We start from the raw sequence: 12,231 nt of genomic DNA, 5'->3' as shown, positions 1-12,231 counted from the left end.
ACATCAAAACAATAACATCCCAGCAAGGGAGACAATAATATCAAACAAACATCCCGGCAAGGGAACAATAATATCAAACAAACTTCTCGGCAAGGGAACAATAATAATAATAACATATGAAGCGCAATAAACCACAACAGAGTCATAACAATTATAATATATGACTCACGGGCATGCTTGACACCAACGTATAGATACTCGTCACCATGCCTATACGTCGTACTCCACAATTAACATGTAGAAAATAAGACACACATCCTAATCCCTCAAGCTAAGGTTAGACCAAACACTTACCTCGCTTTGCAACCAATTTAAAATTCCAACAAGCCTTTGTCTCGCGAGTTCGTGCTCGAAATTCCCAAATCTAGTCATAAACAATTCGATTCAGTCAATAAAAATTATAGGAATTAATTCTATATGAAATTCTACATTTTCCATTAAAAATTCTAAATTGCACTAAAAATTCGCCCGTGGGGCCCACGTCTCGGAACCCGACAAAAATTACGGAATATGAAACCTCATCCAACCACGAGTCCAACCATACCAATTTTACTAAAATCCGACATCAACTCGACCCTCAAATCTTCAAATTAAACCAAAAGGGTTTCCAAGATTTTCCCAATTAAAATCACCAATTAAATGCCAAAACTATTAATAGATTCGGGTAATCTAACCAAAATTAAGTTAAAAACACTTACCATATTGTTTTATCTAAACATCTCCCGAAAATCGCCTCTTCCCGAGCTCCAATTAGCTCCAATTTGTCCCATTTTCAGAACTTAATGTTCTGTCCAGAAAAATTCCGGTACTGTTCACGCGTTCACACTGTTCACGACTATTCACGGGGTACTCTACACGGCACTGTTCATGGGGTACTGTATATGGTACTATTCGGGGGTACTGTACATGGTACTGTTCGGGGGTACTGTTCACGGGGTACTCTACACGGTACTGTTCACGGGGTACTGTACATGATGCTGTAAAAAAAAGACAGCAACTTCCCAAAGAGAATTTCAGCGGCTTTTTCTACCCGTTAACCTTCCGAAATTCACCCGAGGCCCTCGGGACTTTAACAAAATACACCAACAAGTCCTAAAATATGATACGGACTTAGTCAAAACCTCAAATCGCATCAAATAATGCTAAAATCGTGAATCACATCCCCATTCAAGCCTAATGAAACTAAGAACGTCCAACTTCTATATTCGATGCAAAAACCTATCAAATCAAGTCCGATTGACTTCAAATTTTGCATACAAGTCATAAATGACATAACAAAGTTATGAAAATTTTTAGAACTAGATTCCGACCTCGATATCAAAAAGTCAACTCTCCGGTCAAACCTAAGAAATCTTTAACCTTAGATTTCTAGATTCCGTTAAATAGCGATAATTTGATCTAGGGACCTCCAAATTTGCTTTCGGGCATATGACCAAGTCCCAATTCACGATACGGGACTACCGAAATGGTCAAAACTTTTATCCGGGTTCGTTTGCTCAAAAGTGTTGGCCAAAGTAAACTCAATTGAGTTTTAAAGCTCTAGTTCACAATTTAATTCATTTTTCACATAAAAACCTTCCGGAAAATTATACGGACTGCGTACACAAGTCGAGGAATTATTGATACCGCTTTTCAAGATCTTAAAATACCGAGATGATTATTTAATTTAAAGATGACATTTTGGGTCATCACACCAGCTTAAACTAATAATGTAACACAATAAAACTATGGAATAACTAATACCTTCAATAAAGAAAACAATATCTAACAGGAAGTAATTAGACATAGTAGCATCAGTAAGCATGAAAATGTTAAGACAGGAAGATAATATATTGGGAACGGGGAAGAGAACAGGCTAAACAAACAATTTTGCGGCGCATAGGTACTCGTCACCACACCTATACGCCACACACATGGAATTTCACATAGCAATCAAGTCGGGGATCTCTAATCCCTCGAATCAAAGTTAGACCAAATACTTACCTCAATCCAATGGGCAATTAAAAGCTCAATTACCGTTTTACCTCTCGATTCCATCTCCAATCCACTCGTATCTAGTCATAATTAACTTAATAACATCAATTATCGCTAAATAAATCAATTCCAATGCATAATTATAGATTTCCCAATATTTCTCCAAAAAGTCAAAGACCGACCCCGGGCCCGCTTGGTCAAAACCCGAAATTCGGACTAAACCCCGATTACCCATTCACCCCCGAGCCCGGATATACAATTGGTTTTGGAATCCGACCTCAATTTGAGGTCTAAATCCCCGAATTTCAAAATTCCTAAATTCTACTCAAAAGTTCCTAATTCCACCATGAAAAAACCTAGATTCTAGGATGAAATCTTGTGAAAAGAAGTAAAAGAGTGAAAAAAATGAGTTAAGAATCACTTACTTATGATTTGGGGAAGAAAAGGTATTTGAAAAATCGCCTCTTATGTTTTAGGGTTTTGAAAAAATGAAAAAATGAATGAAAAGTCCTGTTTATATAGCACCCTTTGATCCTCACTACGTGGTCCACTATATTCCGAGCGCGGTCGCGAACCTCCACCGTGGTCCGCTAAATTATGGGTGTGGCCACAAAACCTGAGCCTTACCCTACCGCGTCTGCAAAGTCCCCATCGCGGTAGCGTTCTTCAACCGCGGTCCGCGAAGTTTCCACTGCGGTCGCGTTCTTCTACTGCTGTCTGCGAATTTCACTCCCCAGCCACACTCCTAAGAGCTGAAACATGCAATTTCTGCAACTATCCAACACCAGGTCTTTTCCTAAGTCTAGACATCCCGTAGCCTATCCGAAACTCACCCGAGCCCTCGGGGCTCCAAACCAAATATGCACACAAGTCTTAACACATCATATGAACTTGCTCGAGCAATCAAATCGCTAAAATAACACCTAGAACTATGGATTTAACACCAAAACACATGAAATTTTCAAGATAGTTTCAAAACTTTATTTTTTTCAACGAAAAGTCCGAATCATGTCAAATAAACTCTGTGTTTCACCAAATTTCACAGACATGACTTAAATATTATATTAAACCTGTATCGGGCTCCGAAATCAAGATACAAGCCCGATACCAATGAGATCAAACATTAATCAATTTCTTTAAATCCTTAGATTTTCAGTATTACAATTTTCATCAAAAATTTATCTCTCGGGCCTGGGACCTCGGAATTCGATTTAAGGCATACGCCCAGATCCCATATTTTACTACGGACCTACCGGGATCGTCAAATCACAGGTCCGGATCTGTTTAACCAAAACATTGACCGAAGTCAACTAAAATTAACTTTTTTAGGCCAAAAATCATTATTTCATCAATTTTCCAAAAAAAGGTCCGGAAATATGCCCGGACTGCGCACGCAAATAGAGGAGAGATAAAATAAGATTTTAAGGTCTTGGAATACGGATTCGAGTTCTAAAACAGAAGATGACCCTTTGGGTCATCACATTCTCCACCTCTAAAACAATTGTTCGTCCTCGAACGGACATAGAAGAGTACCTGAGCCAGTGAAAAGATGGGGATATCTGCTCCGCATATCGGACTCGGACTCCCAGGTAGCTGCCTCAATGGGATGACCTCTCCATTGCACATGAACTGAAGGATAACACTTTGATCTCAACTGACAAACCTGCCGGTCTAGAATAGCTACTGGCTCCTGCTTGTAGGTCAAATCATTGTCCAACTGGACAGTGCTGAAGTCTAACATGTGGGATGGATCGTTATGATACTTTCAAAGCTTGGACACATGAAACACTGGATGCACTGCTGATAAACCCGGTGGCAACGCAAGTCTGTAGGCCACCTCACCCACTCGATCAAGGATCTCTAAAGGCCTTGATGAACCTAGGGCTTAACTTACCCTTCTTCCCAAATCACATCACACCCTTCATGGGTGACACTCAAAGCAACACTCTCTCTCCGACCATGAATGCCACATCACGAACCTTACGGTCGGCATAACTCTTTTTCCTAAACTGAGTTGTATGAGGTCTCTCCTGAATGATCTTAACCTTATCCAAGGACCTCCTCCACTAAGTCTATACCCAACAACTGAGCCTCCCCCGGCTCAAACCATCTGACTGGCGATCGACACCATCTACCATATAACACCTCATAGGGAGACATCTGGATGCTCGATTGATAACTGTTGTTGTAGGCAAATTTCGCTAACGGCAAGAACTGATCCTAAGAAACTCCAAAGTCAATAACACAGGCACAAAGCATGTCCCCCAAGATCTGAATAGTACGCTCGGACTGTCCGTCTGTTTGAGGATGAAATATTGTGCTCAACTCGACCCGCGTATCCAACTCACGTTGTACTGCCCTCTAGAAATGTGAGATAAACTGCGTACCTCGATTCGAAATGATAGACATGGGCACATCATGAAGATGAACGATCTCATGGATATAAATCTCTACCAACCACTCCGAAGAATAGGAAACTGCCACAGGAATGAAATGCGCTAACTTAGTCAGCCTATCCACAATAACCCATACAACATCGAACTTTCTCTAAGTCCATGGGAGTCCAACAATGAAATCCATAGAGATACGCTCCCACTTCCACTCAGGAATCTCAATCTTCTGAAGCAAACCACCAGGTCTCTAATGCTCGTACTTTACTTCCTGACAATTCATACACCGAGCTACATATGAAACAATATCCTTCTTCATCCTCCTCCACCAATAATGCTGCTGCAAGTCCTGATACATCTTAGCGGTGCCCGGATGAATAGAATACCGGGAACTATGGGCCACTTCTAGAATCAACTCATGAAGCACATCCACATTAGGCACACAAACACAACCTTACATCCCCAAAACTCCATCATCTCCAACTGTAACCTACTTGGCATTACTGTGTTGCACTGTGTCCCTAAGGACAAGCAAATGAAGATCATCATACTGTCGCTCCCTGATACGCTCAAACAAGGAAGACCAAGCGACTGTGCAAGCTAAAACACGACTGGGCTTAGAAACATCCAACCTCACGAACTGATTGGCCAAAGCCTGAACATTTAATGCAAGCGGTCTCTCACTGACTGGAATATACGCAAGGCTACCCATACTAGCTGACTTCCTACTCAAAGCATCGGCCACCACATTGGCCTTCCTGGGATGATACAAGATGGTGATATCATAGTATTTCAATAGCTCCAACCACCTTCTCTGCCTCAAATTGAGCTCCTTCTGCTTGAACAAATACTGCAAATTCATATGATCCGTGAACACCTCACACGACACGCCATATAAATAATACCTCCAAATCATCAGCGCATGAACAATGGCTGCTAGCTCCAAGTCATGAACTAGATAATTCTTCTCGTGAATCTTCAGTTGTCGTGAAGCATATACAATAATCTTGCCACCCTGCATCAATACCGCACCAAGTCCAATACGAGATGTGTCATAATATACTGTATGAGGCCCTAAACCTGCGGGCAACACCAACACAGGTGACGTAGTCAATGCTGTCTTAAGCTTCTGAAAGCTCGTCTCACACTCGTCTGACCATCTCAACGAGGCACTCTTCTGGGTCAACCTGGTCATCGGGGCTGCTATAGATGAAAACCCCTCTACAAACTGACGGTAATAACCCGCCAATCCCAAGAAACTACGAATCTCTGTAGCTGATGTGGGTCTAGGCCAGTCCTTGACTGCCTCAATCTTCTTAGGATCCACCTGAATACCCTCTGCTGATACAACGTGACCCAAGAAAGTAACTAAACTCAACCAAAACTCACATTTCAAAAACTTAGCATATAACTGGCTGTCTCTCAGAGTCTGAAGAACGATCCGAAGATGTTGTTCATGCTCCTCTCGGCTGCGGGAGTAGATCAAGATATCATTAATGAAAACAATCACAAAGGAATCCAGATAGGGCTTGAACACCCGGTTCATCAAATCCATAAATGTTGCTGGGGCATTTATCAGCCCAAATGACATCACTAGAAATTCATAATGCCCATATCGAGTCCGAAAAGCTGTCTTAGGGACATCGGATGCCCTAATCCTCAACTGATGTTAGCCAGACCTCAAATCAATCTTTGAAAACACCTTGGCACCCTAAAACTGATCAAATAGTTCATCAATCCTCGGCAATGGATACTTGTTCTTGACGATGACTTTGTTCAACTGCTGATAGTCTATGCACATCCTCATCAACCCATCCTTCTTCTTTACAAACAACATCGGCGCACCCCAGGGCGAGAAACTAGGTCTAATAAAGCCCTTATCAAGTAAATCTTGCAACTGCTCCTTCACTTCTTTCAACTCTGGCGGGGGTATGCGATATGGGGGGAATAGAAATGGGCTGAGTGCCCGGAACCAAATCAATACAGACATCAATATCCCTGTCGGGTGGCACCCCCAACAGGTCTCCAGGAAACTCCGAAACAACTGGTACAGAATCCATGGAAGGAACCTCCGCACTAGAATCACGAACATAAGCCAAACACCCCTTCTCGACCATCATCGAGCCTTCATATAAGAGATAATCATGCTGGTAGAATGACCAAGAGTCTCTTTCCACTCCAATCGAGGCAACCCCGGCAATGCTAAGGTCACGGTCTTGGCGTGACAATCCAATATAGCATGATAAGGTGACAGTCAATCCATCCCCAAAATAATATCGAAATCAACCATATCGAGAAGTATGAGATCTATGCTAGTCTCAAGACCCCCAATAATAACCATGCACGAACAATAGACACGATTTACACTAATAGAATATCCTACCGGTGTGGACACATATATGGAAGCACTCAATGAATCACGAGCCACGATCAAATACGAAGAAAAATAAGAAGACACATAGGAGTATGTAGACCCTGGATCAAATAGAACTGAAGCATCTCTACTACAAACCGAAATAGACCTGTGATAATAGCATCGGATGCCTTAGCCTCAGGCCTAGCTGGGAAAGCATAACATTGGGGCTGGCCCCCACTACTCTGAACCATATCTCTGGGACGGCCTCCTAGTGGTTGGCCTCCACCTCTAGTGGCCTGGCCTCCACCTCTAACGGCCTGACCTCCACCTTTAGCGGGCTGACCCCTACCTATGGCTCCCTGACCCCTACCTCTAGCTAGCTGAGCGGAAAGTGTTGGGATCATGGCACGAGAACCCTGTTGATGTGGCTGAACACCCACCAAACTCGGACAGGTACTACGGATATTCCCATACTCACCACACTCGAAACATCCATCCTAATATTGCGTTTGAGAAATCTGAGACTGACCCTGATGAGTCGACTGACTGCGATAATAACTCTGAAGATGAAGTGCTCTGATAGGAGCTGGCGGTGCACTATAAGCAGGCTATCCTGAAGGAGGTACATAACAACCACGATTCCCTGAAGCTTCATGGGATGTATGAAGTGCTGAATGAAACGGCCTGGGAGGATGGCCCCTACCAAAAGTACCACGGCCTCCAGATGAGGCCCCACTAAATCCACCAAAGTGACGTGGCCTCTTGCCAGAGCCCTCACCACTCCCCTAAGCTAAAATCATCTCAAATTGTTTGGCTATATTAGCTGCATCCTGGAAAGAAATCTCACTCCCTGACTCTTTAGCCATCTGCAGTATGATAGGCTGAGCAAGTCCCTCAATAAACCTCCTTACTCTCTCTCTCTCTCTCTCTCTCTCTCTCTCGGTGGGAGGTATAAGAAGAGCATGATGGGCCAGATCAACAAATCTAATATCGTACAGAGTGACGGTCATTGAACCCTACTAAAGGCGCTCGAACTGCCTCCAGTAGTCCTCTCTCTAAGTGATAGAAAGATACTTCTCTAGAAATATCTAAGAGAAATGATTCCAAGTCAACGCAGGCGACTCAGCTGGTCTAGCCAAACAAAAATTTCTCCACCATTTCTTGGCAGAACCTGACAGACGAAAAGCAGCAAAGTCGACCCCATTGGTCTCCACTACCCTATGTTCCGTAACACCTCGTGACAACTGTTCAGATAGTCCTGGGGATCCTCTGAAGATGTACCGCCATAGGTAGTGGTGAAAAGCTTGGTAAACCTATCCAATCTCCACAAGGCCTCAGAAGAAATAGTTGATCCATTGCCGGTCTATGCTACAACACCCAACGAAACTACCCCAGCTGGCTAAGCTGCTGGAGTCTGAAATTGGGGAGCCATCTTCTTCGGAGTGTGAGTAGCGGGAGTCTGTGCTCCTCCCCCATCCCGAGAGACAGCTGGTGCTACAGAGAATGTACCGGTCTGAGTAACACTCTCCATAAGGCCTACTAGACGGACCAAAGCAGCCTAAAGTACCGGGGTAGCTATGAACCCCTCTGGAACCTGAGCTGGCCCTGCTGGAACGGTCTGGGCCAGAGCCTTTTTATCAAACTCTACCTGAGGCTCCACTACTGGTGCTGGTGCTCGAGCTCTGAGTTGAGCCCTGCCTGTAATCACGTGATTTTTGCCCTATATGAGAATTACTCCCAAAAAATCCAAAAATAAAATGATTTTTCTTTGGTGTGCAATTTTGTGATATTTTGAATAATTATTTGTATTTGTCTATGCGTGTTTATTTGATAAATTAATAAAAAATACAAAAATATGTCGCATTTTGCATGTAGGACTTAATTCTATAGTTGTTAGTAATTAAATTTGTTTTACAAAAATTAAAAAAATTACAAAAATAAGCATCGTTTGCATTTTTAGCATTTAATGTCCAAATATACAATTTTATGCTAAATTAATACTTAATTGTGCGTTAATTATTATTGGGAGTTAATTTGCGCTTTTATAACTTAATTTAATTCTTAATAATAGTTTAACTATTTTTATAATTTAGTTTTAGAGAAATAAAAGAAGAAAAGAAAGCAAAAATATAAAGAAAGTCGGAATTAGGCCTCTTCTTCAATTTCAAGCCACAGGCCCAAAAATTGGCCCAATCTTCCCTACGACCCAGTCCATTTCGAACTGGGTCGACCCAGTCCATAACCCAAAAGACTCAAACCCCATTTGTCTTTCATTTTTACAAAACAAAAACAAAACAAAAAAAATAAGAGAAGAAAACCCTAAAAATCTAAACCATCCGCCCCCCCCCCTCCTATCTTCTTCTTCTTCCTCAAGCTCACATCCCTTCCTCCCATGGCAGACCTTCTCCCCTCACACCCCTGCCCCCCTCACGTCAATACACACACAACACAACCACTCTCACCCCCACGACATCCCCTCACTGCCATGGCTGCGTTTTTCAAGTTCGTCGAGCAACTTCTACGCCACCATTGTTGCCCGTAGTTGCTTCTCCTCCTGCTGTTGCGTTTTCTTCTTCTTCAAAACTGCTGCTGCTGCGTTTTTCATCCTTCATGTTGCTGCTGTGTCGTCCAAACAAACCACCACAACTGCTGCACGCCGCGTCCAGCCATGGACGAGCTTCATCGAGCTCGAACTCGAGCTCCCATGGCTGCCGTTGCATCTTCTCTGACACCGCTGCTGCTACTGTTTCGTGCTGCTGCTCCAGCAGTGTTGCTGCTGCTGCCTTCTGCTTGTGGCGGGCTGCCATTCTTCGTTTTAAATGATGCCAAACGACCACCTTCTTTGGTCGTCCGTTCGTAGTCGTCTTCGACGTCAAGTTATCTTGGTGCGAGATTCGTTCTCGGACAGATTTGTTTACAATCAAAGTTCGTCGTTGATTCATCTCCGGTTAGTTGTTTTTGAGTTTTATTTTTGTCCATATTTTTGTTTGATATTTTCCGGATCCAAAATCGTTAAAGAATTCAATTCTTGTTTTGTTCGTTGTTCATCGTTGAAATTATTTTTCTAGTTTGTTCATGTTCATGTGCTTTGTTAAAATTAATTTTCAGATTTCAAAATAGAAGTTTAATTAGTTGTTTTCATGTTTATTTCATGTTTGTATTATTGTTTAAGTAAGTATTTGTTAGTTTGATGTTTGTTAGATTCAAATTGAAATGTAATCAACTATTTCTTCAATTTGTTTCATGTGTTTATGTATTGTTAGAAATTGTTAATATTGTTAAGTTCAAGTTTAAGTTCATAATTGTTTCTTCGTCGATCTTGTTATTTGTTTAAAGAATTTAGTTGTATTAAAGGAATATATTGTTTTAATCGTTTAATCCGTCATGTTTGTTGTCTTAAAATAGATTCATTCATGTTCATACTTTGTTTGGATAATCTTGAATCCGAATTTTGTATAGTTTGATTTCTTGTTTACCATTTATGATTATTGCTTGAATTGTTCTCATAATCTTGTTTAAAGTTTAATATAAGAATTGTTTGTTGTAATGTTGTTAGAGTTGATTTTAAGTTCAATATGATTGAATTTAGAAATCTTCATACTTTGTTTGTTGTTGTTGTTGAATCCGAAAATAGGATTGTTTGTTGCTAAAATATTGTTCAATCAAATTTTAGTTGTTCTTGGTTGTTCAATTTGTGTTCATGTGATTTGTTGTTGAAATGTTGTTAAAATCATGTTCATGTGATATTGTTGTTATGATGTTCATCCGTGTTCATATTGTTGTTTGAACATTGTTAGAAATTGATCATATTGTCTATATTTTGGTTAAGTTTGATTAATTGATGTGTTATAGCTGATGGGTAGTTTGGTAAATTTGTAATACGTTCAGGGGTAGTTTGGTAAATTTGTAATACGTTCAGGGGTAGTTTGGTAATTTTAGTAAGGTCGGAAGGGGTAGTTTAGGAATTGTACATTTTGTAATTGTTTATTTGATGCATGGGGGACAAAATGAAATGGGGTGGGTTGTGATATGATTATTTAATATAAAGGGGGGACAAGATTTAATTTAAAGGGGAATCTTGCATTATTTTAAATAAAGCATGGGGGACAAAATGAAATGGGGTGGTGTGATATGTTATTTAATGTAATGGGAATGAGTGAGAAGATAATGGGTTTGGTAGAGAAAATGGGTTGATTTTAATTAATGGAAAGATTTTATGAGAGGGGTTATAAGAAGTCTTGAAATCAGAATAAAAAGAAAAGACAAGAGAAATACACATACAGAAAAAAAACGGGAGAGAGAAACAAATCTGAAAAATAAGAGAGAGAAAAGGGCTGAACATTTAAGAGATAGAAAATTCCGAAAAATATTTAAGCTTTCAAATATAAAAAAAATATTCTGTTTTCTTTTGTTGTTTGAAATCAGAATTAATTGTTGTTTCATAAAAGCTGGAAGCTTTTGTTTTTTTTTGGATTACTACTCCACCGGTCTGTTACTGGGTTGTTACTGTTGCTGGGCTATTGTTGCTGTGTTGTACTGATTTTACTGCTGCTGTTGATTCTCATATTCATTTTCTTTTGCTTCCAATATCAGGTACACAACTGAAAAGCTGTTTATTGTAATCCGAAATATGAAGCGTGAATACATATGAAGAATGAAAATTTGAAGTTTTAATTTCGTTTTTATTTCTTTGTTCCTTTTGTTGATTGTATTTAAGCTATCTCATGAATTACTAAATAATAACTGGAATAAGAAAATAATATCATAAGTTAGTCTGTAATAAATCAGTTCGGCAAAATAGGTTAATTCACTAGTTATGAAGGCTTCAAGATTATAGGTTGATCATGAACAAGTAGCTAAATTTAGCTAAGACACGAATTTAAATTAAACATCGTAAATTAGGCATTAAGGCATGACTTGAGCTTAAGCAAGATTAAGAGAACGTTTAAGTCTAATAAACTTTCTAATAAGCTTTAGTAATTATGGTTAAATCTAGTTTCAAATGATTGTGAATAATTAATCTCAATAATTTTTTTTTTAAAAAAAATAACAATGCTGAGTTTTAATCTAGCTATATTTGTTTATTTTGAATATTAGTTGTTGAATTTTTATTTTATTTATAATTTCGAAATTAAGAGTGAAATTCCTTTTTCATCAATATTTGTATTAATCAAGCAATTAGCATGTCATGTCTTCTTAAAATAATAAAAGCTAGTAATAAATTAGGATTTTCTTTCTTTATTTTAGAGACTCATTTTTATAGAAAAATGTAGTCGTTTTAAGATTTGTCCAAATAAATGAGATGAGCCTCGCTTAATGAAATGTATAGATTGCGGGGCCCTCAATAAATGTACATTTAATCGAATTAGGGAGGAGCTGTTTTAGCAAATTTCACGGCCCTACCCAAAATAATGATACGCTAGACTCTTTAGGCGCGATTTAATTAATTTTACCTTCTTAAACTCGGATGCGCATTTCATGCGACCCAAATCTAAATCCTAAAACATTGAA

The sequence above is a fragment of the Nicotiana tabacum genome, chromosome 6 (genome assembly GCF_000715075.1).
Source record: "Nicotiana tabacum cultivar K326 chromosome 6, ASM71507v2, whole genome shotgun sequence".
Lineage (NCBI taxonomy): Eukaryota > Viridiplantae > Streptophyta > Magnoliopsida > Solanales > Solanaceae > Nicotiana > Nicotiana tabacum.
Note: the sequence above shows the minus strand (reverse complement) of the source record.